Source organism: Eupeodes corollae, chromosome 1 (assembly GCF_945859685.1).
Source record: "Eupeodes corollae chromosome 1, idEupCoro1.1, whole genome shotgun sequence".
In the NCBI taxonomy this organism is placed as follows: Eukaryota; Metazoa; Arthropoda; class Insecta; order Diptera; family Syrphidae; genus Eupeodes; species Eupeodes corollae.
The window spans coordinates 303380929-303398254 of NC_079147.1; the positions used below are offsets into that span (position 1 = coordinate 303380929).

General features: G+C 32.7%; 1 protein-coding gene across 1 annotated transcript in view; it reads right to left on the minus strand.

Annotated features, from left to right (window-relative positions):
- Positions 1-16006, minus strand: part of LOC129942163 (poly(rC)-binding protein 3) — a 167410-nt gene extending 151404 nt beyond the window's left edge. The window contains exon 1 of the mRNA XM_056050984.1: positions 14932-16006. The gene's annotated coding sequence lies outside the window, so the exon portion shown is untranslated. The remainder of the gene's footprint in view (positions 1-14931) is intronic.
- Between the last annotated feature and the right edge of the window lie 1320 nt (positions 16007-17326).

Here is a 17326-nt window from a genome sequence, read left to right on the forward strand (position 1 = left end):
ATTTTAAAAGCTAAAAACCTTAGGTAAACTGCATAAATGTGAATAATGTTTAATGCTGAACAACAATTTTGTCTTATTTTCTATTTTTAACCAAAATAAGAATTTCCCAGACACAGTTTTATTTTTGTTTTGTTTTCTTTTGAGTTGAGTTTTGCAAATTGCATTTTTGCATATGCTACTAAATCGTCAAACTGCCGTTTTAATCATTTTATAAATTTATTTTTATTTTTCAAAAACAGAAAAATGCAGTATTGCACAAAACAAAAAGGACCAATCAAATGACATACCATGTAACGTGGAATTAATTTTCTTATACCTTCTCTTGAGCAAGCGATAAATATAATTTATAAAAAAGAAAAACAGAAAAAAGTTAATTTTAACAAATAAGAAAATAAAAAACATTACAAGTATAAGAACCAACAACTGCTTGTACTCGTAATTGTAAAGATATTCAGATGTAAAGGGTGTTTCTTATTTTGAGGTATAGAACTTTAAGTTGGCAATACTTTTCGAACTGACGCCCATTTTGTAAGTTGTCAAAGTGTCAAGTCATGTTCTTGTCATAGTAAGTTACTGTAATTAGTTCGATTTGTAGAATTGGAAATTTTGACATTTCTTGACGTTTCAAGGCCATATCTTAAGAACAAGTAGAGATATCGACTCCCAATAAGTAAATAAAGTTTTACAATAATTATAGACGATAGATTCAGAGAGAATTTTCTAAAAAATTGAGTAGATGCTTTGTTTTAGTAAAAATTGTGGTTGACCCCAAATATCTCACGAACTAATAACGCTAGCTACTTCTTTTAAATTGTGTATTATAAGAGGTTTTTAATTTTGCGGTTTCAATAGTATAGTGATGGAATTCGACACTTCTGTCGAACTAAGTTGTTGTGTAGAAATTTAAAGAGACTGGATTGGTAACAGATATTGTAAGGCCTGTGCATCATCGTCTCGCTCGTACCACTAAACATATCGTTGCTGAAGTTAAAGTGTTGCCGAAGACCAGAATGTGTTGATTCCTAGTCCCATCGTTTTCAGGAATTAGGACTGTCTTACGGCCCATTATGACGTATTTTGCACTTGGATCCACATTTACATCCATTTAAAGTCCAACTCACACAACAACTGAAGCCAGCTGACCACTCACAACTTCGTCCATTCGTCGAATGGTTGCTTGAACAACAGGAGGTGGATGGCGATTTTTCGCACAAAAGTTTCTTCATCGACGAAGCACATTTTTCATTAGGTGGTTATGTTCTGAAAATCCTGAAATAATTGAAAAGAGGCCATTACATCCACAAAAAGTCACTTTTGGATGCGCTCTTTGGTGGTGTTATTGGACCTTACATCTTCGAAAACGAGGATGGAACGACTGTCATAGTCAATTCGAAGCGTTATGGTCATATGATAACCGACTTTTTGTATTTGCCTGCTATTGTGGTTTCAACAAAACGGTGCCACATGCCACACTCAACAAATCAAGAGAATATGGCTGTATTGCAAGAGACATTTCCTGATCGTGTAATTTCTCGTCTAAATTGGCCACACAGAATTGACAATTCTGCACTATTTTGTGTGGGGTTACGTGAAAGACCGTGTTAAAGTAGACAAACCTTTAATTCTTGAGCACTTAAAAACCAACATTATATGTCAAAAAGTGGTCGAGAATTTCCTCAAAAGAAACAATGGTTTCACACATAATACCCGTGTTTTGTTGGATCCATGTATGATTTTACACGACGAACAAAAACAATATCCATAGTAGGAGTAGTAACGATGAAAGTTAAAGTAGAATCTTATACTAGGGATATGTTTTTGACTTTTTTACGAGTCTCGAATAGAGCTTATGTGATTTTGTTCTCAAGTGTTGGTACGATTGATATTGCATTTATTTCACGGTGGCTGTGTTCGTTGAGTAGTTGTGAATCATGTGTTTGCCATTGGGGAACAAATCAATCTGTTACTATTGATATTATTTAGTTTTGTTAATGAAAATGGACTAACTGGGCTTATGGAAAAGATAGTTTAGTTTTGCTATGTTTCTACCAAAAGGTTTATCGCAGTTAAGATTAAATAAACCTTTTTTAGTTTCCACCACACAAGAAGATTTGAAAATAATTAAGTTTGACAGCACTTTCTAAAATGCAGATGGTATTTCGATGTTTCTTATGAAGATGTCAATTTCCAGATGTTTTCTTTTCATTTCTTTTTGAAATTGTCCATTTTATTAGTTTTAGTTAGTTTTTTTTTGTTGAAGTTAATTTTAACTTTTAATTTTCACAAAACTTTCTTCTATTTGTGTGTTTTTTAAAATTATTATTCTGACAGATCTTCTTTCAGTTGTACTAATTTTTAAATACCAAACCAAACTATACTATTTATAGAGTGCTAAAAAACACGGGTACTGTTTGAAGTTGGTAAAAATTGATTTCGACTCGAATATTTTGGTAACCATTTAAGATATTTCCTTCCCACTAATTTAATTATATAAAAAGTACTTTCCCAAAATTTTAAATGATTAAGTAAAATGTTAAAGCCATTTTTAGCAATCTACTAAGCTTAAAAAGTGATTTACCTAATTTTGAACGATATTAAAATCACACATCTTATTTCTTAAAAAATTGCTAAAGTTAAAATCACGTATTGACAGTTTTAACTTTTAACAATTTGCTAAATCCATACGACATCTGTACAATTATTTGTATAAGAGCTATTGGGCAGGTTCAGGGAACATAAGGGACTTCATTTGCAGCCAACTTCATTCTTTGAACGTAAATTTTGACCAAGGCAAGAACATTACTTCACAAATCTAGTACCAACAAAATTATTGTCTACAAAGCACTCCTCAGGCAAGCTACAAGTCCATCACGATATGTATTTTGTATTGTAAAGAAAAATTAGTTATTTCTTTTCCAAATTGACAAGGAACCCTTTTGCAGAAAGCATTACATGAAGTTGTGCAGAAAATAATTAAATCGTAGAGTAATAAAATTCAGCTTTCATTTGAATTAAAAAACATTATCAACTGTCATTTTGATAGATGTGGACTTGGCTTAATAGTTAGGGAGATTTTTCTTGACTAACTTTCCAGTCAACTTTCCATTAAAGTTGCCTTTGGAAGGTAATTTTTCGGCAGCTTTCCAATCAGTTACCAGAAACTTGCCTAAATTTCAAGTCTCTTACGTCGTCTGAACCTGCCCATTGATGGAATATTCCAGTCAACAGATGGGAATTCTAATTCCAAGAGGTTTGTTTAAGCGAATTAGTTTGCTTGTTTTCACGAACTGTCACTTTTTAGACATGTTTGGATGCTCGTTCGATGTTTAACTTGAATATTTCGAAAAAATATAGATAATAGATGGAAGAATTGACTTCAAAATAATTTTGTTCAAACCAAAATTTTGTTATAAACTTAAAATAATATAATATTCCAGTCAACAGATAGGAATTCCAATTCCAAGATATCCGTTTAAGCGTATTTGCTTTGATTGTTTTCACGAACTGTCACTTTTTAGACATGTTTGTATGTTCGTTCGATGTATAACTCTAATATTTCGAGAATAGATGATGGTATTGACTTCAAAACTATTTCGTTCGAATCTAAATGGTTATTAATTAACGTAAAATAATGTTTTTAAAAAAAATCTAATACAAAATTGTTAAAAAATTGATAAAAATGGGTTTTGTTCTTAATATGTCATGAAGAAATACAGGTATTGAAATCAAATTATTTTATTATATTATATAAAATATTAATGCTAACTTTTAGTTAAATTTTCAGAATTCAATTGACAACTTTTTTTGTTAAAAAAAAACGAATATTAAAAAAAAACTGATAAGAAATGGTTTTCGACTCAAGCGTTTTGAAAACAGAGAAAGATTTTGACTTCAAGCTTTTTTATCTTAAACAAAATGCTTATAATAACGTCTATTTTTTAAATTCAAAAACATTGACAGACGGGCACAGACGGAATGTTATTAGTGTGGGTTGCATCCCAGCCTCTTTTTTTTTGACATTTGGTTTGACATTTGAACATAAATAAACTTGCACGTGAATAACTCTTCCAAAGTGTGCAAAATTGTTTTAAAAATCATCGCAATACGTCAATTCTACTGTCAACATAACCGTACGTGTAAACAATAAAAACAAAACTTTGTTGTATTGAGAATCCTCAAGCGTATGTTGAGACACCGTTACATTCACATAAACTGACTGTTTGGAGCGCCATATGAGTTCGGGGAATAAATTATCTGTACATCTTTTAAAAAGATGGTGATAAGAACGTTACATTCAATGGTTACTTCTGCAGAGCCATGATTTTTGACAGTACACCATGAAGTGCCGGAGCTGTTGTTTCAACAAGACGGCTCCTTGTGACACAGCTGACTTTTTAAAGGAAAGGTTTGGCAATTTTTAATGGGGATTTGAGTAGTGACCACTTGGAGAACAGCATTTGCCCAGTTATTGAAATTAGATGTCTAGATTTGATTACGTCCAAGCTAGCAGCGTTTCCGGTCATACATATGTCAGAAATCATATTTTTTCAAATTATAAGGCCAGAAGCTTATCTTTCGAATAAATTAAATTTGATGTAAATTCAAAGTTCTTATGAGGAAAAAACACCCTTTATAACATCGCAGTGATAGCTCATTCTGCTGCATATATATGCTGCATCTGCTGCAGCTATAGTAAGTGCATCCTTAGAAGAAAAATACAAAACAAAAAATAAAAATAAAAGAAATTAAAGTGCAAAAATTCGAAGGAGAATGTAACGAGAAATACGAACAAAAAGAAAAAAAAGAATAAAATAACTTGAATGAAAAATAAAAATATATAAGATGCATATATGCATGCACGTATGCAGTACATTACATGCAGCAGCATATATATCGCAGTTGCATTTGAGAGAGAAAAAGCAAGAACTTAAAAATAGGCCCCCCCTGTGCTCCCATGGATAATGCGCTTTGCATGCAGTCACTCACATAAAATACATATACATTAAGATTATTACAGTAGAAGCTTGAAATAAGGGAAACCCCAAGGATATACTTTGGTACCTTATACAAAATAATAATAATAATATAATAATTTGTTAAAATTGTGGCGTACATTGTTGTTGTATGGCACTTGTAAGCTATGCATTTATGTACATAGCGTAAGTAATTGGCTTTTTTGTTTTAAACTGCATATCATTAGGGGCTGATGAAAGAAAATGTACGACAAGCCGTAAAACAAAGTATAGGTGCATAGTGTAACGTGTAAGGTATACTTTTCGACCTATAAAATAAACTGTTTAAAAAAAGGACATTTTGCAAAAATCTAGACATGATTATCCAGAGTCCTTATTGATGTATGTCATGCGATATTATTTTATGAGTGATACAATCTTCTTCTATACTTACACTGCAAACAACACTTGGGTTTCAAAGGCTCAAGAACCAGTGACGTAGTGTGTATCAAGATTCAGAGCTCCCATATATGCCTTTGTAGGAGCTTTGTCCTGAACAAAATTTAATTAAAAATAAAAACATAAACAAACAAATTGGGTAATTTTAAATTGCATGTAGAATTCGACACATGATATACGACTACCTATAAAAAGTTGGACTTTTGCATGACACCGAGGTATCATAATGTACAAAAATAATATTGGGTTTTTTTCTGCACGCCAGTTTTATGGAGTACATTTTTATAAACAAGTAGTTTGGTTTTGAATTTTTTGAAAACCTTTGTCGGAAATATTTTTAGTTTGGGTCTGTAAAGGTGGTTTCACTGGTCGATTGATGAGACAAAGCATGGTGAATAGAAAAGTTCGATCAGGCTTCACACAAACTAACAATTTATGATGATGAAAATGTTTTCAATTAAATAAAATCAATTTTTCCAACGAAAAGCACTGCATAATGCATGCAGCGAATTATGCATTTTATCAGTTCATCGTATTCAAGTTTTATTAATATGTAAAATATTAAGTACAAATTATTGTGCTGTGTGCGACTTATAATTAAAAAAAAACTTTTTTTTTTAAATTAAATATTTTAGCACAATGGGGTCGTATTTTCCTCTAACCCTTCTCTCTATAAATAACGTAAATATCATTGCAGAAAAATTGATAATTTTTAATTTTATGATTCGATTTTAAATACTGGGTGGTGCAAAATTGGTCCACCTATTTTGTTTTGAATAACTTTTTATTTCAATAATAAAATTGATTTTCGTAAATGGATATTAAACACTTTAAAAACTAGAAATCGCCAAATCCTTCTCCACACACACTTCATGTCACAAGTAATCTCTTTCGAAGTTCCATGCCGCCAAAAGAATGTATCGAGAACCAGTGGAAGCATTGATAAGATGAAATGAGAGAAGTCGTCTCTAACGTGCTGGGTTTCAAGCAGCATGAGAAGTTTGCGTTCGAAGATGTTTAAAAGTAGAAATTAAGTTCGAAAGTTGTATGAATCGAATTTCATAAGTACGTAAATCTAGAATCGAAGCCTGCAAAGATGAAAGTGGAAACATAATAGTGGCACCGCACTCAATGCTGATATGAAAGGTCCACTTCTTCAGACTGTATAACGGCGACGAAATACCGAATTCCGCTGATAGGCTGTTGATCCATTCAACAAATGCGACGAAACCAAACAATCCCGTTTTCCTGACATAGAAGAAATTAAGACTGCCGTATATAAACTGAAGTGCAACAAAGCACAAGAAGAAGATGACTTGAATGTAGAACTCTTCAAAGCAGTTGGAGAAAATTTGGTTAGGAGTATGTACCAACTTATCTGTAAGATATGGTCGGAAGAAAGCATGCCCGACGAACCTAAGGATTGGTCATCCGATACTGAAAAAGGAGGGCCCTTTAAACTGCACTAACTATAGAGATAGAGATATAGTTAACGTCTTAGGCGCATATTTTCAACAAACTGATAGGTCCTTTTCAGTGTGGTCTTAGACCAGGAAAGTCCACGGTCGACCAAATATTTACCTTACGGCAGATCCTAAAAAAACCAAGAACATCAAATCGACAATTTCTTTAACATAGTACTTGAAAGAATAGTGCAGTGCTCCCAAATCACCACCAGAAGCACTATCTTTTAAAAGTCTGTCCATTTCCTAACATATGCTGATGCCATATGCTGGAGAACTCAGCATGATGTTAATGGGTCTTTTGTAAGTATTAAGGCAGAGGCGGAAAAAATGTGCTTAACGGTTTATGAGGGCAAAACAAGGTATAACAACCTACAACACCTACGTCTCGGTCAAAATGTCACCGTCGACAGACGTAAAATGAGGTAGTTACGGACTTTGTCCAGCTAGGCCCCCCTATGAACACAGTAAACAACACCAGCGCTGATATCAAACGAAGAATTACTTTTGCTTAGCGCTGTTTCTTTGGGCTACGGAAGCAGTTGGTTAGTAAAGCCCTCTCTCGAGTTTCCAAAATGTCGCTATATAAGACCCTCAGCATTCCCGTCCTGCTATAACATGGTGCAGAAGCATGGATCTTGGGTAATTTTGAGAGAAAAGTTCTTCGCTTGATCTATGTTCCCCTATGCTTGATCTATGTTCCCATAAGAAGAAGTGATTGAATTAGAAGATCGAACGATAAGCTGTTCGGGCTGTACAGCAACGTAGAATAGCCAGAAGGTTATAAGTAAAACGACAAAGATGAATGGGTCACGTAGAGCGCATGGAAACCAATGCTTCACAAATAAAAGACCGCCGATCAGGTGCCAAGCGGAAGCGGAAGTGGGAAGCGAACTCACCCAACCTGGAGTGCTCAACTGGTGACATCTAGCTACGGACCGAGCTAGATGGAGAAGTTTGTTAGGTGAGGCCCTATTTCACACAGGACTGCAGCACCACCTTAAGTAAGTTACAAGAAATTTGTTCTGTTAAGTAAAAATATTAAATTTGGCAAGTGGCTGCCACCAGTTACTCCTCCCCCGTGAACGCCGAACCATACAGTGGCTTTGAGTGGATGTAATGACTCTTGGTGCATCAGTAGCGCATTTTCAGTGCCCCAGAAACGAAGATTTTGTTTATTGATGTAACGCTTAAGTTGAAATGATTATAATAATTTTCAACACAAAACCGTCCTATTCATTGTTGATATTGGGGAGGGCTTGACAGTAAGTCACACGTCATGAAGTATAAACTAATGGAAATTCTACTCTTTGTACGGGAACACGTGTAAATCTTTTACTTAAATTCGCCATAGAACTCGTCTGGTGATCCCCAATAGTGTGGCCCTTCGTCTGGTTGACGTTTCTTTGTTCTAAACAACATCGGCAGCTACCGCCATGATATTTTCGACCGAAAACCAGTCTAATAGTGGCCACACCCTGCATAAGCTTCAGTCTATTCGAGCCTAAAAGTTAAGCGCTGTAATGTTTGCGAAGTTGGAGCAACACGAGTAAGAATTTTGTATATCTGTGTTGACTCTGTTAAACCGTAATAGAACAGTAAAGAAGATTATATGTAAACCTTCCGAATAGTGCCCATTCTTCGGATAATAAGACTGTTGAAATTAGATATTATTCGGATACTATCGGATTGTCACGAAAATCGAGCGGATCTGGTTCCTATATCCGAAACTTATATTTCTCATTTAACTAACTAAATATTTGACATTATTCATATAATTCAGATATCCATTGTTACATTAATATGTATCCGAATAGTTTTCAGACTGTGACTTTGAAGGACGTTTATATATAAAATCAATACATCTCAATATTGTTTGAAATTTTTCAATAATAATACGATACAGAAATATTTTTCGAATGCACTTTTTGTTATTACAATCTAAATTGGTAATAACTTACCACATTTCCACCACAGGAGCTACGAAATATACAGTCCATTCCATAAGTCCAATTGTTTCACTACTTTTTAAATCAAAAGCTGCTTAAATATTGGCATTGAAAACTTCAATAGTTCCTAGTTTATCGACATAAACCAATGGCTTAAAAAGGGGCATACAAAGTAATCGAGAGAAGTGAAGTCGTACGAATGAGGAAATAGAGTTGTCATCTAAATTGAATTTGCTTTTTGATAATTGAATTGGGCATCTTTTTGAAGCAGTTCCTTCCTTATTTCGAAAGAAATATTGACCGATGATGCCACCAGCAGCGTGTAAACGTACCAAACATTCAATTTTAATGGATGAAATTTTGATTATTTTAAAGATGTACGCCCATTAAACCAAAAAGGACATGTTCTATTAACTTTACAAACAGACTTACTTCTGTCAAACTAAATTTCCACAATCTGAATCTGTTCTTGTGATAATCAAATCGTGATGAATTACCAAGCTTTTTTGTACAGAAACTTCAACACAGTTTGGCATTTTCAACTGTCAAACCATAGTCAACAAGTATCAAAATGTTTTATATAGCTTTAAAATCACAACAAACAAGGAAATACATTACCCAAATTTGTTAAAACCTAATGCCAGGGTCTTAGAATTGTTCTACTTCAAGAATGTTCTAATTTTTTACTTATTTAATAACTTTTTAAAATAAACTTGCTTTTTTTTTAAACCAAACACTTGAACACTCCTTAAAATTGGCAGTTCCTAAAATACCGAACAGACCTAAATCGAGAAAATGGTTTTGTTAATTTGAAACGTCAGAAATTTAGATGTTAAGGTAGCCATTTTGTAATCTTAACTTAAATAAAATATAAACAGGTTTTCTGAAGCTAAAATTGTTTCAAGTTTTCTAAATAATGAATCTAGTGTCTTACTTAAAAATTTAGATTAAACATTTTGTTCAAATATTTTAAATTAGAAAACGACATATTGTCGAGGAGTCGTAATTTTAAATTATGTTGTGTTTATTTTAATTCTCAAACCAAATAATTTTTTCTTTGAGCCAATACCTTTAGAAAAGCTTATCATATCCGTTGCATAGGTAGGTTTTTAAGTTTCCGAAAGTCCTATATTTTTTTAAATTCTTGAGTTAATGAGGTTAATCTCTAATGGTTAACCTTTAACGATCCCAATTTAAGTTTATGCAACAAAATCCTTTTTATGAATTTCTTCTCAAAGAAAATATTTGCATAGAAGTTCTTGCAAAACAGATCGCTTAGTGATTAAACGAGAAACCGTAAATGAAAGTGTAAACTTCGTCGTCAATTTTGACATATCAGCTTCGGCTTTAGTCGGTAACACAGATTTGCCTGCAATTTTGTAATTAAAATCCGTGCTAAGCACCAGAACAACTTCCTCTGATTTTCTTTTAAAATTCTTGGAATTATTAATAAGGAAAACATGTTATTGGATTTTTCAAGGAATAGAGAAAATAAGAGAAAAAATCATTCAATCTTAAAATTCCAATTAAATCATTAATACGATCTTTTCTATTGGACGTAATTTCATTGTAGGTTTGTTCTCATTTTTAATTTCTTTCTTTTTCTTAAGTGGAAATTCTTATAAAGTTATCATGTAGTTATCATTAATTATTTATAAATTGTTGTAGAGCTTTGACACAGTGGAATATAAGACGAAGCGTAGGTATAAAAGGTAATTAAGTTTTGTAGTTAAAAAGTAACAACACCTGCTTCCTCATCCTTGACTTAAGGAATTTCTATGGACATTTAAAAGTAAGGGTAGGAATGTCAAGCGATTGTAAAAATATTTCGTTGTCCTACAAACATTTCTTATGGAACTGTGTTTTCTATATCATAGAATTGTTTTCACAGGTGTTTTATTTTTGGAATAAATGCCTTGACATTTTTTTCGGCACAAACATATCCAAGAAATATAAGTTATGAACTCTTAAAAAGAAATATTAAACATCAAGAGGAAGAAAAAAGGTAGTAAATTATATACAATTGAATAATAAACCAAATATTGGGAAATAGAAGAATTAATGGATAATATGAGTTTAAAACTTTTCTAATACGTAACTAGGCTAAAACCTACATAGGAGTTCGGTTCGAAAAAAAGTTGCAACAATAAATTTATAACTTTATTGAATAAGTACAACAGTTTTTCTAGTTTGCTGCAGATAAGAGTTCCTTTAGCACATTTTTGAATTTAAAAAATATGGAAGAAGTGAAATATCAAAGGGTATTAAGCCTAATTCTAGAAATTGATCTCATGAGCGCTTATCTCCATATTATTGAGTTTCTTCAAAAATGGGTTTACGTCAAAAATTGTCTTAAAATTGTTTTGAATTTTTAGTTTTCATCCACAACAATTATTGAAAGACCAAATGTACAGAAAAAGTTTTTAAGAAATTTTCTATATTCAGTTGAATGGAGGCAGTTTTTGAAATAGATAATTGCCCAATTTAAGAACGGAGATTTAACTATAGTTCGTATCTTATTGGGAAGTCTGGGCTCCAATATCCATTATCCAAAGACTGCCATAACGTTGAAAATGTTGCAAGTGGTACAAATTGTTTCAAGTGGATCCAGGAAGCGTTAAAACAAGGCAGGGTTAGGACGACTGTCAAAATAAACCTATGAGTTACAAGACAACAATACCAAAGAATGTGTGTTCCAAAATCACTAATTGACAGTTACTAGCCTTGTTAGAATATTGGAAACAAATTTTGAGTTACCAGTTAGGCCTCAGAAAAGTAAAATGTGTATGAGTTGCCAACAGCTCACAACTTATGCTCTCGTAATTCGTGGTCATTTCACCAAAAACTCGTCGAAAATCGTTTTGCAACTGACGTATTCGCATGACTAAGTATTATCTGACTTTAAGGTTATGTGACCTCCGTGGATATAATATATTCTACATCGATAGAAGAGGTAAGAACCCAAATGCAGAATTAATTGTAGCATATACAAAAGAGAGCCTTGCAACATATTTTTTAAATTTGAAAGAAAACCGTTAGGGAATGGATTGTATTCAGAGGGGTGGGGGGAGGTGTTATATTTGAGCACTTTTATGGAGATGATTAAAGAAAAATAAATATTAATCTAGACAATCTAAATAAAATGGAAAATGGACTTCAAAAAATTCCGAAAATGCTGAATCTTAGTAAAGAGCTAGTGTAACATAGCAACAAATTTTTAGAGGGGTGAAAGGGGGTCAAGAACCTAACTCTAAGGTTATTTTTTGTCAAATGTTTAGGTAAAGTTTGCAGCTCATCACATTTTACAAGATGGAATATGAAAGAGTACATGAAAGCCCATTCGATGAAAGAGCATTTAGAGCCACTAGACAAAGCTTCTGATGCTGTTTTTGATAAAGGAGTAAGAAGTAACCTTATCAGCCTCCCATCTTCATACACAAAAGAATCACGATTCTAACACGAGCTCCCAAAGCATTTGAGCTATGGTCTATTTCACTTATAGCTTTTTTTAAAAAGAAGCTCTTATTAATTGAACTTTCATCTTTCATGTCTAAAAAGTAATTCTTATAAATTCACTCCATCAATGAATACGCCCGAAAACTGCAAGAGAAAACTGCCACTGTCATGCGATTTTCTGAAGATGAAACAAAAACAAAAAGAGCTCAAAGGTTTCAGCAAACATATTGCAAAACCATCAATTTTATGGTTGCTGGCAAAAAGGTCCTCTGATGCACAAAACCAAAAAACCTTTCCAAAAAAAACATAAAAATTCAATAAATTGAGTTATGTACCATTTCTATCTCCATTACTGTACCGCATCACCATCCACATCAACATCCATCCATCCAACCAACCATCCATCCATTGCTATCGTTCCTCACACGTTGCCAACCCTGCCTGAGACCCTGAGAGAGCGCCGAGTTTTGAAAAGAAAAATATTTGCACATAGAGTGTGCAATGAGAAATGATGTGTATGCATGCATGACATTAGGACATTTTCACGGATTGTCATACACAACTAATAGACATAAATTTCTGAAAGCATACTTTGTGTAGTTCTCGGATAAAAATACAAAAACAACAACAACAACAAAAACACATTTGTCCCTATTTTTATAGATAGATATTTACATATAGCCTCATAAGGATATAGATACTGCATATGGATTCATATTTAGATACATTATTACCTTAGGCTTGCCAGATTGGGCTACTTTTTCAAAATTGGGCTATTTTTCATTTTAAAAATTTACGAGAAAAATTTAGTATTACGGCCAAATGTGTATAAACACAACATCTTTGGATTGTCAGAACTTAAAAAAAATACAACAGACTGCTTATACCACAATCAAAACATAATTGGGTTATAAATGATTTAAAGAGAACATTTCTGGCTTCCCATATTGGGCTATTTATAGCAAAAGGGCATTTTTCCTTTCAAAAATGCCGTACAAATAAATAATTATGACAGCTCGTTTATAATTAGGCTGTATATAAACCACATTTAATCTTCGTGGCATTTTTCTTCTTACAAATAAATGATCTATGTGAATAGAATAGTTTTCATTGCGAGATTGAGCTATTAATCGGTAAATTGGGCTATTTGTTCCGTAATTGCCGAAAGACAACTTTTATAAGGGTATGAAAAGCTAAATTCTAATCCTTACTATATGTTTTTCGTAGAAATAAAATTGATACTAACACAAACATTTTGCTTGTCATTTTGGGCTATTTATGTTTAATTGGTATATTTTTTCAAATTTACAGACAAAAAAGTTAGTATTACAGGAGAATCATAATTAACTATAAAAATACCAAACCTTATTTCATGTGACATTTGCCTTATCTGAAAAGACCAAACCGTTTTTGGATTGTAGAAAAGTTTTGTTGCCAGATTGAGCTATTCATCAGAAATTCGGATATTTTTTTCCATAATTGCGGATATATAGCTTCTTGTATGACAACCCAATTATAATTGCTAAATTGTTATCCTCATTATGTGTTTTTCGCACAAGTTAAAATTATATTAACAAAAATATTTTGATTGTCAGATTGGGCTATTTATCGTTAATTGGTCTATTTTTTCCAAAATTGTCGACAGAAAAATTAGTATGACAGATTATCATGGTTGAGCTATAAATAAGCCCAAACCTTACAACCGGTGAAATTTGTCTTATCTGAAATAGACCAAACCAATTTCCACTGGTAGAATTGAGCTATTATTTGGAAATTGAGCTATCTTTCTCCATAATTAGTATGACATACTTGGCTATAAAAAACCTAAATCTTGTATAAGGTGATATTTTTATTAAGACGAATATATGATAAACACTGAACATTTTCGCCTATTAAATTGGGCTATTTATCAGAAACTGAGCTACTTTTGTCTGACTGGACGATCATATCTGGGCTCATCTATTTTTAGTGACAAAAATCCCTTACTATTATTTTCCCTCATTACTTCTATGGTACAAATAAGTCTTTATTCAAGCTAAATGTGTTTCTGGCTTTGATTAATGTTGGTCTAATTTGGGCTACTTGTTTGGTGAGTCCGATTTTTGTTAATAAATAAATTTCACAAAAGCTTTACATTTCATTTTTTCTTATCATTTCTTATAATTCAAAGAAATGGTAATTATTTTTACTAGTTTTTTCTTTAAATTAAAATTGGGCTAATTTGGGCTACTCGTTTGTTGAGTCCAATTTTTGGCCACAAATAAAATTAGATTGGGCTATCAAGCTAGTTTTGGCACTTGGCAACCCTGATTATAACCTCTATGTCTTTCATCTTATATTTTTTTTGATTTAATGCAACCTACGACAACGCCGCTCCGCCACACCGCGGTACCTGCACAAGTTCATAAAGAAAGATGACAATAGGTAGATTTTCCTATGAAATAAATAAAAAATATATATGTACATAAGAAAACACACATTTTTATACAACAAAATTTTACCTACCTATATTTTTGTTCATTATATAAGTTAAGAAAATGCTACATTTAGGGATGAAAAAAAGACCTGACTCAAAGGGGTAAATGGGGTGGAGAGGCGCAAATAAATTAGCTTTACATCTTTGCCTCGCTTGTAATCTGTAAACTTACTTACCTATGGCACACACAGTCCTTGTTGTTTTTGTTGTTGTTCTTGTTTTTTTTTTTGGTTTTTTGACGCTTACTTCTTTTTTTAAAAATATCACACAAACTTACACTCTGGCGCAGCACTCAAAATATTGCTGTATATATGCAAAAAAAAAATATATAAATCACGAGAGATTTTTGTTTTTTTTTCGGTTTGCCTACTTTTTATAAAGTTAATTAATTATTAACTTTGAAAAACTTGAAAAAACGAAAACATAGAATTTTAATCCAGTGTTTTGTAGGAAAATTCGTTCTGTTTTTCACTAATTTTAAATATAATTTAGTTAAAAAATAAATGTAGTTACTTTAGTTTCCAAATTTGGCACACAATTGTTTAGAAATTCTATTCAAAATCAGTTTTCTATGTTTTTTCTATGTTTTTCTGTTTTTAATTTTTTGGATATTTTGAATAAATTAATATTACAACACACTGTTGGTTTATGTATATTGATTTTTTTTAAAACTTCCGTGTTGGAATTTTATAGCAGTTAAGTTTTTTAAGTGTTTTTTTTTGCTGTTCTTGTCTTTTGTTTTATTTCGAAAGGATGCGGGAACGAAAAACGTAGAATCACGTAGAATCACACACAGTTTCAATTCTGAATTCTAATGATGATGGTTAAGGCTAAAGGACCTTTTGATGAGTTTTTTTTGTTCGTATTCTCAAATCTCAACACTGCGGGAGTATCAGTTCAGTATAATAATATGCAAGCAAGCTTGTTGTAAGGTTAGATGTTTGACGATGATGGGTGCCTTGAGAAATTAATAACCTTTTTGCTTGTCGAGTGGTTTAGGTTTTCTGTATTTATTTTTAATTACATATATTGAAGGATATGAATTGAATATTTTGTGGTTTAAGGTTTTCCAGGTTGGTGTTTATAAATTGCCTTATTTTAATTTTGGTTTTTGTTTTCTTAAACTTTGAAGGGAGAGATATTTGGATTTAAATGGCGGATTTGAGAGAAAAAAATGTGTGTTGTGTGTTACGTCGTTCCAACGCTCAAATAAAATTCGGCCCGAACTGTTCTAATTTGCCCTGAAGACTGAAGAGATTTTTCAACGAAAAGAAAACTCTGAGCCTCATGAGCTGCCTCTGCCCTTGCTTCTATCCCGCTGCCTTTGCCTGACAATGTTGGGGTTGGGTTGGGGAAATACACCTTTCTTTTTTGATTGATTTTCCCAGTGAGGAAAATTCTTCTTCACACATACAATGAGGAAATCGGTGTAACGGTACTGCAGCGCAATGTTCGCTTGTATTTCCTCTCTCAAGTTGGTGTTCGTGGTCGTGTAGTTACACCTAAATTAAGTACTATGAACTTATGCTGATGGGAAAAAGATTTTCCCGCTCGCATTCGGTGAGCGTTTTGGTTTTTTTAATTCTGCACTTTTATTTTTGTTTCAATTTTCTCCGTGCGCAAAAGTTTTTGAAATTAACTTTCTGAGTGCTCTCTCTGCGTCTATATGAGAACCCAAAAGTGGTAGGCATCCCTTTTTCGAGTGGTAGCGTCTTTTATGGGGCATGGACGACGACCGCGACGCACGGTGGTGCCGAGAGTTGACGGAACAAAACACATGCTGACTATATGCAAATTGCACACATGGAGGACGTGAGGACATGAGGACATGCGGATATTAAAGAATCCTTTTATTTTTGTGTTTTCTTCGCATCTAAGGGTGTACGGGTGGAGGACATGATGAATACAATAATATTGAGGGTGTTTTTTTGTTGTTGTTGTTTGTTGTTTTTCTTATTTTTAAACAAAATATACTTGAAGTCAGGTGCGAGAGGAAGGGATGATGTTTGGGGTGTTTTTTAAGGGGGCAAAGTGATAGGAAGGAAATTTTTTGAGTTGGCGCAAAAGCAACGAGTGGTATAATTTTGAGTTTGTTTCAAAATGGGGAAAATATCGATGGTGAATTTTAAATTTCATTCATTCATTTAAAATTGATGGAAGCAAAGCGAACAACAGCACAAGAATAACACAGCTAAGCACACAAAGTAAAGTAAAGGATATGCGATGGGGTTTATATATGTATTTTGAAGAAAGTCGTATAAGCATTTCTGTGGTTTAATGGTCGTAATAAGGAACATTAAAGGTCGATTCGACAAAGTAGTTATAATATGTAGATCTTTTGTGGTCTATAAACTAGTTTTGTGGGTTTTTAAAAAAGGTATAGTAACTATGTGTTCATATTATGAACATCAAACTCGTATATTTGAGGTTTGTTTTTTTGTTGTTGTTGTTAATATTTGATGAGCAATTATTATATATTATAGAAGTAAGTACACATATCTCTTATTATTCAAAGGAACCAGAAATATGTATACCTACCTATTGTTTTAAAATATGAAAAAGTTCATTCCC